Source organism: Anticarsia gemmatalis, chromosome 23 (assembly GCF_050436995.1).
Source record: "Anticarsia gemmatalis isolate Benzon Research Colony breed Stoneville strain chromosome 23, ilAntGemm2 primary, whole genome shotgun sequence".
Lineage (NCBI taxonomy): Eukaryota > Metazoa > Arthropoda > Insecta > Lepidoptera > Erebidae > Anticarsia > Anticarsia gemmatalis.
Window position 1 is genome coordinate 6,550,437 of NC_134767.1, and position 15,944 is coordinate 6,566,380.

Consider the following 15,944-nt stretch of genomic DNA (forward strand, 5'->3'; position numbering starts at 1 on the left):
CTCATTTGTCTGCTCTGCGTTCTAATTACATGAGTTTTGCATTTAGATACATGACGGCCTCAGGGAATCATTTGAATATTGTGATCTGCTGTTATTTGAACTCGCTTTTGTTGACTAGTGGTAGTGTATGTGACTGCTCATTACGAGGTCTCGGTTTTGGTTTTCAGGTCGGGTAATTACTCGATTACAATTTTATTGCTTAAGTATTCATAATAGTAGCCCTAAGTTTGTAGTCATATCATATGTCAATAAGAACGGCCGTACGTTAAGACAGCTTTTAGAAGCGATTAAGAGCCAACTTAACTAACTTCTTTACCCAAAAGTCAGAAATACACTAGAGGACAACTGTCCCACGACTTGTTGGCAACATGTCAAGCAAAGCCAGGGCAATATCGCTTGACATTCTCGTATTATAATCTGGCAACATCGTGCGACTAGTGTCGGTAGCACGTCAAAGTCCTACAATGTCGCACCACTTTTATCGACACGTCACTGGCAACACATGTCGCAGAACATTTGTTACCCTATATCCACTGCGTTACACGAACTTCAAACTTTATTTTATTCACTAAGCTAATTAGTAGTCTAATATTTAAATCAGTTTTGAAGTCAAAGTGTGAGAATTCTGAAGACTCGCTTGAAGCACTGGTAGAGTGACGCGACAAGTCCTCTTTAAATTTACTTAAACACTTGGAAACTTAGAAGCGGGGATGTTATTAAAAAGACAAATTTGTGAATTGAAAAGATGACGAGGGTTGAACGTTCTATTCACATCAACACCTCGTATATTTTATTCTGCGGCCAATTGTACAGATTTAAAACAGTAATAATAATAATCAATGGCAATATTGTTATGAATTGCTTTTAAATACTAGGTCTAGGGAAATAACTCTTGTTATCTTGCCAACAAACTATCATTTGTAGACGTCCACCGCCCACTCACCCACCTATCAGAAACGGTTATTGAAATTGACCGCGAAATTTTAAAGGTCATGTGATAATACAATGTCCTCAGTCTAGAACTCTATTTGACTTAGCCCCAAAACAACGAAAACCAAAATTATTGTCATTCAACACTCCAATAGACTATTTTTGTTTATTTATTAATTTCTTTAATTTCTATTCGCGTTATAATTTTACTATTGTTCAGACTGCATTTCTGTATAGCCAATGAGTCTATTAACAAAATTGCTTGGTCATACACACTTACAGTTAGACAAATACAGTTCTATATTATTATTACTCCTTTTATTGTAATCTCAACGAACACGTACATGTAATTCAGTAAAGCACCTACATGATCTATTCTTGAATAAAGCATTTCTCATGAATGTTTAATAATTCAGTGCCTCTTGGTTCTAGTAATGAGCCCTCTATGTTTGATTAGGGTTTCCACTTCGGTTATCACGGATCTCATATTATTATGTGGAATTCTCATTTTGAAATCTTCTATGTACCTATGTTTCCCTGGTACTCAGTATCTATAGTACCGTTTAGAGAATGTAGTAATTATTAATTTCTTCAACCATTATGTAAAATTTTACTAATTGTAATAGCCCATACTTAAAGTTTCATAACCACTTTTAAAGATAATAAAGCGAGACTATATTTCAAGTTTTTTCAAAAATTTTGAAAAATATGTTAAAACACATCACGACGACATCTTCGGGCTTCTTCATCCAAGAAAAGAAGGGATTGCGAAACTTAGATACACAGCTGCTGAGCTGTTGTTTCAACATAGTTGCTTAGACGTTGAATTATGTGACTTCAAAATATTTTTGAATTATTTTATTATTACTGTGTTATTAGCGAAATAAAACTTATAGCCATGATCGCCATTAAAACTTTACTATACACTCATCTAAAAAATAAACAGTTGCCTACCTCTGAAATCACAGACGTCCAATTTAACAAATTTATTCCCCAAATATCCTGAAATGAATTTATCAGCATGAACCCAACAATATTTCTAGCAATGATCGCACAATGTCATCTCAAGTGACAAGCGTAGGCGTCGCCAAGTAGATTCGTTCTATTATCGTTTAATTTCGTTCACCTTCTAACGTGTTCTTGTCTGTTTGAATGACAGTTCTGACTAGATGTTAATGTGTTTCTTCTGCGTTTGAATCACGAGTAGTAATAGAAAAGTGAGTGATAGAAGAAGTGATTAGTGTTGATTAGTTTTTAACTGCGAGGAGATTCTTAAGTAGTAATGTTTATGTGTTTTCCCATGAAACTTTAGATTGTGTAGACCGATTTTCATAGAACTATCAACAACTTTGATAGAACTATCAGCTTTGTCTACATTTTTGAAGTAATAAATATATATTTACAACAAAAATCGTGTGATGAAGATAAAGAGATAAATATCACTGTCCTTTTTCATCTAAAAGGATGCAATGATTTTGAAGATCTTGCGTTTTGAAGTGAAAGTGGGATATCTGTAAAAATGCAGTTTTTGAAAATGCTGGATCGCATCGCAGGTGAATATTTTGTTTTGAGATTAAGTTATTTTCCTAGTAGTTAGATATTATAATTATAATTTATTATATTTAATGTGTTTAAATTGTGAAATGTGAAATTCTTGCGATGTGCAGTATTTGCTAATCTTACACATAACAGAAGGAGCAATCAATTGACAGCTAAACCACCATATTAAAAAAAAAATTAAAATGCAAGTATGTAGTTATTTGCAAAGAATATTATTCACGGACATTTATGCAGCTTCTGAATATTTTTTGGTTCTCAGTTCGAATACTGACGGATTTGATCATGCATTAGTTGTTACTCGATTTATAGGTTTAAAATTTATAGTTTAATTTATAGGTTTCAAACACATATGCATCAGCCGTAAAACAAGACCTTAATCTGCTAGGTATATCTGGCTGTAAAGTCACCTTTACATTAATTCGATACACATAAATTTATTGTACACAAAGCTTTTCCTAATTAGGCACATTTGGGTTGAATTCTAAACATCCATTCGATGTAGTTGGCAGCGAAATAGGCACGGATAGGAGATTAAACAGTGACCTACTTCAGTTTGACACCTGATGCCTTGTTGTAAATAGTTTAGATATATCCGAAAGATAGATAGGGCTAGATTATTGGAAATAGTTTACAGAAGGGGTAGCACAAAGTTTAGAATTTGTTGTATACATTTTACTTTACCTACAGCATGTGTTTGAGACAAAACATGTGTTTTCTTTGTGCTATGCCAATGACACGGGTTTAGGATAAGAAAAAGAAGATTCATTCTGGTCTGAGATTCTCCCAAAGTGATTATTTTTATGTAGTCTATGTTTTCTCTGTAATTTGATACATGATTTTACCTAATATTTTTTTCTTTATTATGAAGATAGTTCAAGATAGACATACATAAGAGAGATGTTAGTAACAATAGTTATATAATGTGACAAAATTGTATAGACCTTAATCTCGTTAAAGGAACCGCAAGTAAGGCATCTAACAAGTAGAAACGGGAATATTTCTATTGCAAAATGTTCCGTACATTTCGAATTGGATGAAGCGCTATATCAAACTAGTGAGTATTTTGTTATAGAGCTGATGGTTTACTACGAGTTCTCACCCATAAAACAAAACTTAAGTGTAGAATAGGGTACTTGCCTACCAGTCAAATCAGCTACTCTTTATCTTTATATATATAATTCTTCTGTAATTGTGTATGTCACTTAACTTCTCTTAAACGACTGGACCGATTTTGAAGAAATTTTTTGTGTGTGTTCATGGCGATCTAAGAATGGTTTAGATTATTAAAAAAGTTTAAAATTTTCAAATAAAAGACGTGTAGACGGGACAACGTCTGTCGGGTCCGCTAGTAAAATATAAAAATGTAGAAAATTTTTGTGTAGAAATACGACATAGTGACCTCACTATGTCATATTTTCGTTGGTATCAAATGAGTGTTTAATAAAATGTTTCAGTCTATGATACTCACTTTATTTGAATTTATTTGGTCAGCACATACCCTTTTTACTTACTCTGTTGGGTAAAAATCTTTCCTAAACTTCTGCTTCCTTACAAGCTGTTCCCGTTTCCTACCGTTTCACGTTTAAATATGAATTTTAATATTGAGTATGTTTTTGCAGCACCTTGCGATTATTATCCTAGAAGAATTTCCTCGAAATTTCACCAATAGTAGGGGTAAGTACTCCCAAAATGTACCACCGGTTTTCGTAGGAATTTGTTCAACGGAGCGTAACGCTATGCCCGACACAATCATGAATATGGGAACAAACTGATTCTGTTCCTTCTCTCTCAAACGAACACTGTACACGCTTACAAAATAAAAATACATATGTAAATGTGAGTTTCTTACCTTTGAAGTTAAAAATCTGCATAATCTTTAAGAACAAAGATTATGCATATAATAAAGCTGAAAGTTTTTAATATTATTTGGAGGTTTTGAACTTTATTAACATAGCTGCAAAGTTACAAATAGCATTATACATTTCCTGTCTTACTGATAATTGTGGCGTATGCTTTGATAGTTAAATAGCGTTGTCTTTTTCAAATTCAAAGTTGAGTAAGAGTGAAAAACACTGTATGCAACTGAACTGTAATCGGAGCTAAAACGATGCCTTTTAATTAGATATTTAGATATTTTACAGGAAACGATTTATGATAACACAATATCGGAAATAATTTAACATTATAACATTTAACATTTTGGGACAATTCACACACGGTCATTTGATTCCAAACTAAGCAGAGCTTGTACTATGGTAACCAAATAACTGATAAACATACTTATATACGTCTAAATACATACTTATATAGATACATTAACATCCAGGCTCAAAACAAATACTCGTGCTCATCACACAAAGATTTGTCCCGGGTGGGATTCGAACCCACCACACGCGGCGCTACGGTTGTTGCGGCGAGGTGACCGCTTAAACCACTGCGCCAAACGTGCAGTTAAATTTGCCTTGTTTGTCATAAAAATCGAAATTAAACTTACTATTTTATAGGCTATCAAATATTGTACAGGCATCCAGTTATTGTAGAAACATTTTCAGAGTTATTACACTTTTGGGATACATTCTGATAGACATATTTTTAAGCAGTTAACGTTTAAAATGCGTTTTATTTTCAGCTATTCCTTTGAATTTTTTTACCTAAAGATTTGTCTTACAAAACTGTCGTAATTTTCACATTGTTTTAAGAATCTTTAAATCGGATTCAATACGGAGGTAATAGTTGGTATATAAGATTAGATATTCAATACGTAGATTCAATTTCCTAGAACAATGCAAGTAGGTCATAAGCGTGCGTTCTGTTAACAAATTCAATCAGCAAGAGCGAGGGACGTGCAATCCTGAAGATGTGTGCACATTGCACATACATACATTACATTATTCTATCAATATTACAAGAACGACAGTTTGTGAGGATATACATATGTATTATGTTTGTTAATCTTTACGGATTTTACGTAGTGATCTGATCGACAATGATCCCGCAAGCCACAATGGGCGATGTGTCCGCGGGCTATATGCTCGCATCCCACCCTTAAGATTAGATAAGATGAGATGAGATACTCTTTCACGCCCAACTACCAAATGAATTTCTATTAAATTTGCAACACGGATATTTTATAAAAGAGCCATAGGAGAGAAAAGTATAATAATAATATAATATAAATTTTAAACCAATTCATCTTGCCACAGAAGTCACGTGAAAAAGCTAGTCCACATATTTCAGTTACATTTGTAAGAAAAGAACATTAACTCGACTGACTTCTCCATGTTATGTTTAAATACCGAGGTTCTTAGTTAAGCTTAAAGATGTCTGAATTTGGTAAAGTACCTATTTGAGCTTACACATTTTCTTGGACAACTCGTAAATTGTTTTGGTTTTCTATAAATCTGCTTATTTAAGCTATTAATCTGTTTTTGGAGTTCGAATTAAGGGTGTTTCAAACTGAATGCAAAGCACATGAGATAATCTTTCTCTTTTTTGTAAAGATTTGTATGTTAATTATTAATTGTTTGTATTACAGCAATTCAACTAATTTCTAAAATTAATCTACTAAATATTTATACAATATATACAAAAGGGACATAATAAACCAAAGAATTTGTTAATACACATGCATAACTTACTGATAGATAAGCTTAGGTACTGGAAATATAATGTCAACATTTCATTAACCCTGTTTCTGCACTGCAAATTAAAGCACATTCTCTGCTTCATTCGAAGCGGAATTCAATTTAACTTTCAACCACATAGGTAAGTATTAGCTCTGGTCTCAAATTCTAAAGCTTAATCAATCCAAACTACCGCGCGAGAAGGATAAAACTATAAAATTTGCATATTGCTATCCTTTTCTTACAGCCGAACTTAAACCATTTAAGCATGTTAGCCAACAGTCGAGAAGTCGAGCATTGTGCTTGTAAAGTTTATGACATACCCATACGTTATTATGGCTCGGTCAATTTTGTGTCCTCAACCATAAGTAACATTTTGACAAGGATAGATCATTATATTGGGAACCAAACTTTACGGTCAGCATTGTACGGTTCCTTGCAAGAGTCCTTTGCGTCGTAGTAATGATATGAAAAGAGGTCTAACCCTTAAAAATGCTGACAAGATTGAAGAAATTTTTGAACCACAAATGTTTAGGAATGTTGGGAAATATGTTATTTATAGGTCTAAGTGTATGTAACGTAGTAAAAGCTCTTTATTGCCAGAAGCACGATTCTTTATTGACATCGAGTATCAAGAGTTTGACGCTTAAAATGTACTGCCAAAGTAGTGTCTACGACGCCCATGATTTACCACTCGTTCTACGTCTTCTCTGGTCTCTGCCTAACTTTATAGAAAAAGGCGTGATTTTATGTCTTATGTTTAAAATCAATAACCATGTACCTATAACTTACATGTATAGTAGGTACTGTTAGAGTAATATTTAAATAAATTAGGCAACAAAACGTGCGTCTATAATCTTACACTTACTTTGTTTTCTTACACGCAACGGACGTGCAGTATTTGGTAAGCATTTACTATAAGTCAAATTAAAAGCAACAAACAAATTTTTCGTCAAAATACAGGCAACATCATCACTTTTTTTAATTAGAAAAAGCCTCATTTCGAAAAACCCAAATTTACCCATCACATTTACTCCCCACGACTCCCAAAAGGATCATATATGGCTATTGACACCATAACGCGCAACTTTTTATCATTTTTCCATAAAATATGCAATATTACGACCGCCGCGCCCATGGCTGTTACACAGTTTTATCGTGACAAGCCTGTAGCAACACCGCCCCTGTATTTTTATAGACTTTTGACGTAATTATGGGGTTTATGGTGTTTCGTTACATAAAAGGTACCGCGACTTTATACTTTAATGTATAGCACCTTAATCGATCTAAAGACCTACTTAGTATTTTACAAGCTTTATATCTTTGAATTAGCTTCTTTTTTAAAGAGTTTCTGAGGTAAAAAGTTTTGTATGCGTTACAATATTTCATTAAAATCTTCAGTAGTTTTGACGTTAAAAAGTATGATATTATTAAACCTTTTGCCTTGCTACTACTAAAGTATATAACATTAAACCTTATAGCTAGAAAAAAATTGAAACACCTGACTTTATTGTTAAATAGTTAACGATAAACGTACTCTTTGCTTACCTGCGTCACAGCATATTCATCCATTCAAACAGAAAGTTTATCAAACTCTACTTATTAAATTTTTCCTTTTCCGTATAAAACAACTGACAATTTCAGCTTCCAACAGCAAGTCTTCGGTAGTATAGTGGTCAGTATCCCCGCCTGTCACGCGGGAGACCGGGGTTCGATTCCCCGCCGGAGAGATTCTTTTTGTACTTTTTTATCACTTCTACAACATCCCTAGACATTCCTTTTCAATGTCTACCCTTATCCTTATAGCTTTCAACCCAAGGGTAAACCTTTTCACATAAATTTAGATCGTTATCTGTCAACGAGAACCCACGTAGGTGTGTTACGTGAATTTTATCTCAGAACTTTAATTTAATTTGTTAACATATTTTCGGGTGATAAGATTCAATTTTAGTTACGACTTTACTGATTAGAATTTAACTACCCCGAATTAAAACTGTTTTTGTTCAGCAGAGTTCAGCCGGTGTGATATAATTTAGTTTAGCGCCATCTAGCGTTTAATTTAGTAAATAGTGTAGTTCGAGATATGCTTACTAGATGGCGTTATTTTAATACTATTTAGCAACCATAGCTATCTCACTCGTAGTACTTCCTTATTACAATTGTTATCTAGTTTGATAGAAAAATATTTTTTCAATTTTCATTTTAAGTGAATTTTAAACTGTGTACATAAATAAATATAATGAAGTGTCTTAACAGAATATAGTGGTTACATTCAACAAACTTTATTTCCTTTGAGAATGCCAGACGGCCCAGATATTTCTATAATATGTTTTAAACTTCCAACTTTAACCTTTCTTTATGCAGGCAGATATAATAAAGTTTACAACACATACGACGACTAATGAAAGAGCTCGGGTGTTCGTTATTGTGACTATAAAGTCTAAAAATAGACCGGATTACCTTTCATAAAAATGAAAGTATTTGCCAAATTTATACCTTTCTACGTGTGGTGGGGTATTCGAACGCAAAAAAATCATATCTTTGCTCATATAAATAAAGTTAGGAATCTGTGTGTATTAGAAATAATTTATTATCACTCCAACTCATACGGTAAAGGCTGAGATAAACCTTGCATGCCTTGATCATGCACGGATCTTAATGAATTCAACTCCAAAGAAGCAATCGTCCAGTGCAGCTGTCGAGTCCGGTTATCATTCCATCAGAGACCCTAGTCTAGCAGTGGGAAAGAAATAGGTTTATTGTTATTTTATATACATACCTGTTAAGAAAATAACTAGTGGTTAAAAATTATTAAATAACATTGGACAAATCGCACGAGGTCACCTAATCCCAAACTAAGCAGAGCTTGTACTAATCAAAACCAAAATCAAAATAAAAATCAAATCATTTATTCATATAGCTCAAAGGCTGACACTTATGATAGTCAATGATACAGAGAGTGAATTTACCGCCAGTTCGGAAGGTAGGGCCAATGAGAAGAGCTGGCAAGAAATGCAAGGCCACTATGGTAACCATATTCGATATACATACTTAAATACTTCTAAGTATGTACATACTTATTATTGATAATTTAACAACCAAGCACAAAACTATTATCTACTCGTGTTCATCACAGAAATATTTGTCCCGGCTGGGATTCGAACCCACCACACGCACCGCAACGGTTATTGCGGCGAGGTGATCACGTTAACCACTTCCCAAAACGTGCAGTACAAAAAGGGGATTTTTATTGAAATAAAATACTTAGTTTAAATTGAATTGTTTGTTTATTCGTTACAGACATTGAATCTACAATTGTTTTTCCTTTAACAATATTACCACGTCTTCGTTTGACATGTAAAGATTAAAACCCGTAGCGGTTATCAGATTATTCTTACAACTATTCAATTGAGTACATATCAAATTAATAATACGTAGAATTGTAAAAATCATACTGAAATTATCAAAAACAACCGAAAAATCTACATTATTTGGCCGAATGTGGACACTGATTAATTTCGATTAAAAAAAAATTGCTAACGTTACTGAAAAATAACTTTTTGTAGAGTTTTTAATATGAATTATTTTTTTAGGCCAAACCTTTCCAAAACTCAAAAGAAAAACAGTTTATTCGATAAAGGTATTACAATTTATTATTACTAATATTCTTAATGACATCTCTATCTCTCATCTAAAGTTTCCAATATGAGCTACTTTTTTAGACCAAACCTTTAAAAGAATATCAAAAGAAAACAGTTTTTCTCATACTATCTGTTCGTACTTAATTCCACAACAGTCACAATAACAAATCAGAAAACATCACAAAAATCGTTGCACATTTTAACTGTGTGCGTAAAAACTTAATATTAAGATTCCCTCGGTTTCACTACACTTAAATTAGCATTGGATAGTCTATCAGGAGGAATTTTGACAGCTGTTTTCATACATTTTTATCCTTATATCTAGTGGATATATAAACAGACTTGTATCCAACTGTGAAACCGGCCCTTACAGTCTGATTACTTAGTATAGAGCCTTAGCTTGCACGGTTTATTAAGATTATAATTGATGATTATTTATTTATTTTATACCTTCCTACACACAAAAAATGTGTAATCGGCGGACTTAAGTATCTTCCATTCTACCTAAGTATGATGCAAAAAGAGATTACCAAGCACAAAGTGGTGTTATTTGGTCTCTGCCTGCCCCATAGGATAAATGCGTAATTTTATGTTTGCATGTTATTGATGATTTTATGAATATCCCAAAAAAGTAAAGCAGCTCTATCAATCAGGCCACCGTAAATCTGCAGGGCACTGAAGAAATAAATTCATAATTTTGTTCACCTCCCGTAAACGTTGCATACTCTCTACTAAGTTATCAGACTAGTTACACATACTTCAATCTTATTATACACTTACAACTACAATAGTATATAAGTATAAAATTAGACATTTATAAACAGTTCAATGAGTACTGTAAACAGTCGACTTTTATCACAGTCCCTCGGCGACTAAAACAGTCGCACGTGCTACCAGCGACTACAAGCTACCTCTAATACACTACCAGTCCATGTCGACTATTAACAGCACCGAAAGACTAAAGCTAAGTTTAGACTACGACTAATATTGCTGCAAAACATCAGGAACCGTTATAATACTATTTATAAATAAATTTAACCCATTAAATTCCCACTGCTGGGCATAGTCTCTTCCCGTAATGAAGGAGGGGTTAGGCCTTGAGTCCACCACGCTGGTTATTGCGGGTTGGGGACTTATAATACTATTTATAATTTAACATAAATGTTCCATTTTCAGTCAAAAAAGCTCAAGCTTAAAGAAAGTCAAAAGCGCTTTTTAATATAGAAATGATGATATGACATCATTATATATTATTTATGTTGAAATCAAAACTTAATGGGCAAGTACCTAATGAGTAATATATTTTGTACATTTTTATAAACTGTATTGCGAGAAAATAACATAACTTTAGCATCCATTTCTGGTGCATATTTTACCCGTAAAAGGTTTTTAATATGTTGTTAACTATACCAATTTAATACCTTATTATTACGTGACCAAAATTTGGCATTTAAAGTCAAATTCGTTTGTACAAAAGCATTGAGTGCACCGTGTAAAATGTCGTAGTCTAAACTTAGCGCAGACACAACATTTAAAGCGTTTAGGTACAATAAACTCGATCTCTACATTCGGTATCTTTTAAATCTAAATACAGTAAACACCTTACTTCTAAAAGGACACATGAATAACCAAATAAATAGTGAGATGTGCCGTTTTAAAATCGGAAACTCAGCTATCAAATCAAAGTTTTACAATCATAACATTCACGGGTACAAAATACAGCCGGGACGGGAACGGTACCGAGGTCATCCGTTCGTGTAAGTTCGGATATCGCTTCGGGTACGTTCGGGTTATTACGAGACGCTCCCGAGTGGCCCCGAACGCAATATTCGCTGAGTCACGATATGTACAGGGTGTAACCGATACACGCCGAACAAAAATATTGTAGTGATTTGTTGAACTTATAGGGAGCTTGCATTCGTGAATATTTAATGTTCTTTACAACAAAACATTGAAAGATTTCGTGACCTTATAACACATAGTTTTAGGAATAAGTACACAACCTTTTATTTCCAAAAATAGGGACAGGATTTAACACTTTTGAATAACTAGATATAGAAATATTATTTTAATTTTACACCCAGACTCTGACCATACGTTTTCAGTCATTCAAATAGATATTATTAATATGAAATTGGTACGGAGTTATTCTTAGGCCTAAAGAACAAATTTTTCAACACTTAAAAATATATAATCCTAATTGACAAGTAGGTAGAATTCTGTAAATAAATTTGGGTTTATTTTAATAACAGTTAAAACTTTTGAAATAATAAATTTAGTAATAACATGATGACAGAGGAAATTAAATTAAACCCCAACGGAACATGATTAATATCAATATATGTATAGCAAATGGCGCATTTTTAAGAATATCTCGACAACTACTCGTTTAATTTACAGCACCACATTTCAAACAAAAAAATACCATAAAAATTGGTCTAAACAATATAAAGTTATGATGAAACCATCAATAAAAAACAGGACGTATTGAGAACTTCCTCCTATGGTTTTAAGTCGGTTAAAAGACAGTCATCATTCCCTTTTAACTTTGGACAATAATTTGTCATTTTTATATAATGTACCTACTTGTATAAATTAATAAATTTTCACGTAGAAACAGGAAGAACAAATTTCGATGGACAGAATATTTACACTTATTTATAACGTACACTACAATCACATCTGGTTTTGTATAGAAAAACACTACATTTAATACTTCGTAGATGAAAGCTGGATTTGTTATAATATCCAGTATATCATCCTAAAGGGAGTTTAATTACAAAAGTAGGTAACAGCCTTTAATTGACTGTCTAATAATATATGATTATAGATTGAAATGTTTTCATGCAATCTTAAATTCGACTCTACTACAACCTTAGCAAAATACAGGAATCCTACCATCTGTATAGCTTCATTTTAATGTAAACATTGAAAACAATGACCATTTAATTGTCCCATTATTGGGCAAACAATCCCTTAATTAGAGTCAAAAAAGCAATTTTAAATTAGAATCAGTCAAATTATAAAGTTTACGTTACTTATAAGTATATACTCAAAATATGATATCCGCGATCCTCATTATTCTTCAACCCAAACATTTTAATGAGAAGCAAATAAATGGTAAATCTTTTTGAACTAACCAATATCGCAAAATTTCGCGTAATAGAACGTCCTAAATCAAACCGGGTACCAAACTGCAATCTCCTGACATATTGTTGGCACAACACGTACAAACTTAGAATTAAAGCAATCCTATTATTTAAATGGATCGCAGGGTATCTGAAATTATATGCTTACTCGGACTCACTTTCACTTTTTCGCATGCAGCGCATGCTGTGCAGGCGAAGATGGTCGCTGCGTGTGTAGCGTTTGTCACAGTTTTCACAACCGTAAGGTTTGTAGCCCGTGTGTCTTCGAGAATGTCGGTTCAACTCATCAGCTCGAGCGAACCGCCAAGTACAGTCCTTAAACGGACACTCGAACCGCTTCGTACCGGTATGAGCATCCTTATGCACTTTGTAGAGATACTGTTGTTTAAACGTTTTATTACAGGATGGAAATTCGCAATAAATGATGGGTGGAGGTGGGTGGAAAGGTTTTGATGCATTCCATATAGCCCTTCGTCGGGGCGGTGGCGCTGGGGGGACGTTCGCTACCGGATTAACCCCCTCTGGCTCGCGTGACGGCTCTCGGCGCTTGCGCGGCTCCTCGTTTAGGAGCCTATCCAATTCTAGACCGGCCTGTTGCCTGTCGTCTTCTGTAGTTGCCGTGGAAACAAAGTAGCCCGTGTCCGCTACATCTTGTAGTTCGTCGAAGAAACTGTCACTAGCTAGTAATTCCATTGTTTATGTTTTTGTAACGGGGTTTGTAACGCAACGCAGAACCTGTCTGCGCCGCGGTCTAGACGCGACTGATTGATACACTGCACGCAGCATCCCCGGCCGTGATAACAGGTGAAATGGGCTCTGAGATTTTCTACGAATATGGAGGGCAATATTGACCTGCTATTTATAAAGCACAGCAAATGTCCGTGACCTGTTTGCTGTTATATCGCGTGTATGTTTACACAGTGTTTTAAAGTTATTTATCAAAGATTGCATTCGCATTGATTGGCACCGACTGTGACTTATGTTGTCAATTTGTCTTATTAATAAACGTCGTGCAAACAGTGTTTTGTCTTTTTCACTCGTATACAGTTTCGAATTTGATTGAAAGTGACATTATAGTATAACTAATCGGAAATTACAGAACGTCTATTGGTTAGTCAGTTAATCTAAAGCCATGTTTAGATTGCCAAGTAACAATCTTCATACAACATAATTAATCTCTTTGGCGACTATATGCACAATTATTTACGTATAGGGACACTCAATTGATTAGTACGGCGTATATTGCAAGTTGGGGTCGTCATTTTGAATGCCGCAGGGCGCAAATATGTTTGTCAATTGCAAACAGCTGTATCGGGTTGTGTTTTATGTCCTTTGTAGGTATGTTCGTAAAAGTTTCCCGTGACACAGGATTATTAGTACATCTAGCGGGTGTTGTTTTACAAATGTATTCATATTTGCAGTTATTGGCAAACTGGGTTACCTTTCCGGTTGCTTTTGTACTCATAGCTAGTTGTATACAGTGATAGGTAAGCGATTGGAGGGCTAAGCAACTTTAGTGAGGTCATTCCATAGATGGGTGGCCTTTTGATAATATTTTAGCCAAACATCTCAGTATTTCAGATAGCACTATACAAAGCGGTCCCGGTTATCATTAATTATGTTTTTATTTTTCTCTCAACCTTTGTTTAGAGGTCAATTTTATTAAGATAACAGTCGTTAAGCCATATCAAAGTCGTAAGCCACTTGAATACTTAACCACTAACCATACGATAAATAGTAATAGTTAATAATAAAAAAATATTGACCTTTGACCAAATTAAACGATTCTTGATGACAACACACTAGTTAGAGAGATGTGAGAGGACAGGCAATTATCTCTTTCTTTAAACCACAAAGCAGTAGACAGTACTAACTATTACTTTGAACAAGTTGCAGCATTGTCTCAAAGGACGACTGAAATAAACTTTAAATTGTTCCAGTTATACTTTGAAAAGAAACACGTATTATGTATATTGTACTAAAAAGTTGGATGTATGGATGTTGATTAATACTAAAAAAGGTGTGGGTGGCATATTCCATCTATAGGGTAAAACCGTATACTTGAAATAATAGTCGTTATAATCGAGTTGCAGCGTTTGTAGAATTGTCGGTAAAAGTAGGTAAGGGTAGGTATAGTAAGTCAGCTGTTTTACAGGCAATTCTATAAACGCTGCAACTCGAATATAACGATTATCATTATTTCAAAAAAACGGTTTTACCCTATAGGCGGAATATGCCGCCCTGACTATACATACATAGCTAATGGTAAGTACATAGGGCATTATTTAATCTGAGAAAACAACGACATAAACAATGTAACAGGGAGACGTTTGATCTTAAAACGTCTATGAAATAATACTTTACTAATTTCGGATTATGCATACATACTTACACGACACAGTTGTAGGTTTATAAAGGCGATGATAGAGGTGTATGAAATACACCCACGTTTCACGTAGTCCCATGTGAAAGGGGGCGGGCTTATTGTCATGCACCGGGCACGTTACCAAACTCCGAACCCCTATTGAGAACAATCTACTATAAGTTAGAAAATACCCATAGTTACTTTGTCTGTCACGGGAATCAAACCCGAAACCTCATGATCAGCAGTCGAATCCAGCGCCACAAACGCTTTTCGATTTATTTATTTTTGTTGAACTCCCGCACTAAGAACTGCTCTTGTATCGCGGGGACTTTTACAAACATACAGACAACGGACAAAAGTACAACCAGACCCGAAACAATTATTTGTGGATCGCACAAATAATCCCGTGTGAAAATTGAATCCACGACCTCCCGACCTAATGGTAGCGGCGTGGTGACCACTATGCCACGGAGGCAGTCATGTTGTTCTAATAAAATCAATAAATTCTCGCTATATTCTACTTCCCACCTTCTCGCAAATACGTCTATATTCTTTATTAATATAGTCTCTTGCATACTTCAGCCCGATCTCGTCACATTGTTCAAAGAGTTCGTGTCAAGTCGCCGACGAAAAGTCGCACGTCACTTCAAACTTAGTGAACGTTGTTTAAATATTC

The 15,944-nt window shown here is 34.3% G+C and overlaps 1 protein-coding gene and 1 non-coding gene across 6 annotated transcripts in view; both read left to right on the forward strand.

Annotated features, from left to right (window-relative positions):
• Positions 1-15,944, forward strand: part of Mctp (multiple C2 domain and transmembrane region protein) — a 237,975-nt gene that overhangs the window by 118,560 nt on the left and 103,471 nt on the right. The window lies entirely within an intron of this gene.
• TRNAD-GUC (transfer RNA aspartic acid (anticodon GUC)) lies at positions 7,772-7,843 on the forward strand. The gene has a single exon. It is a non-coding gene; the product is annotated as a tRNA-Asp (tRNA).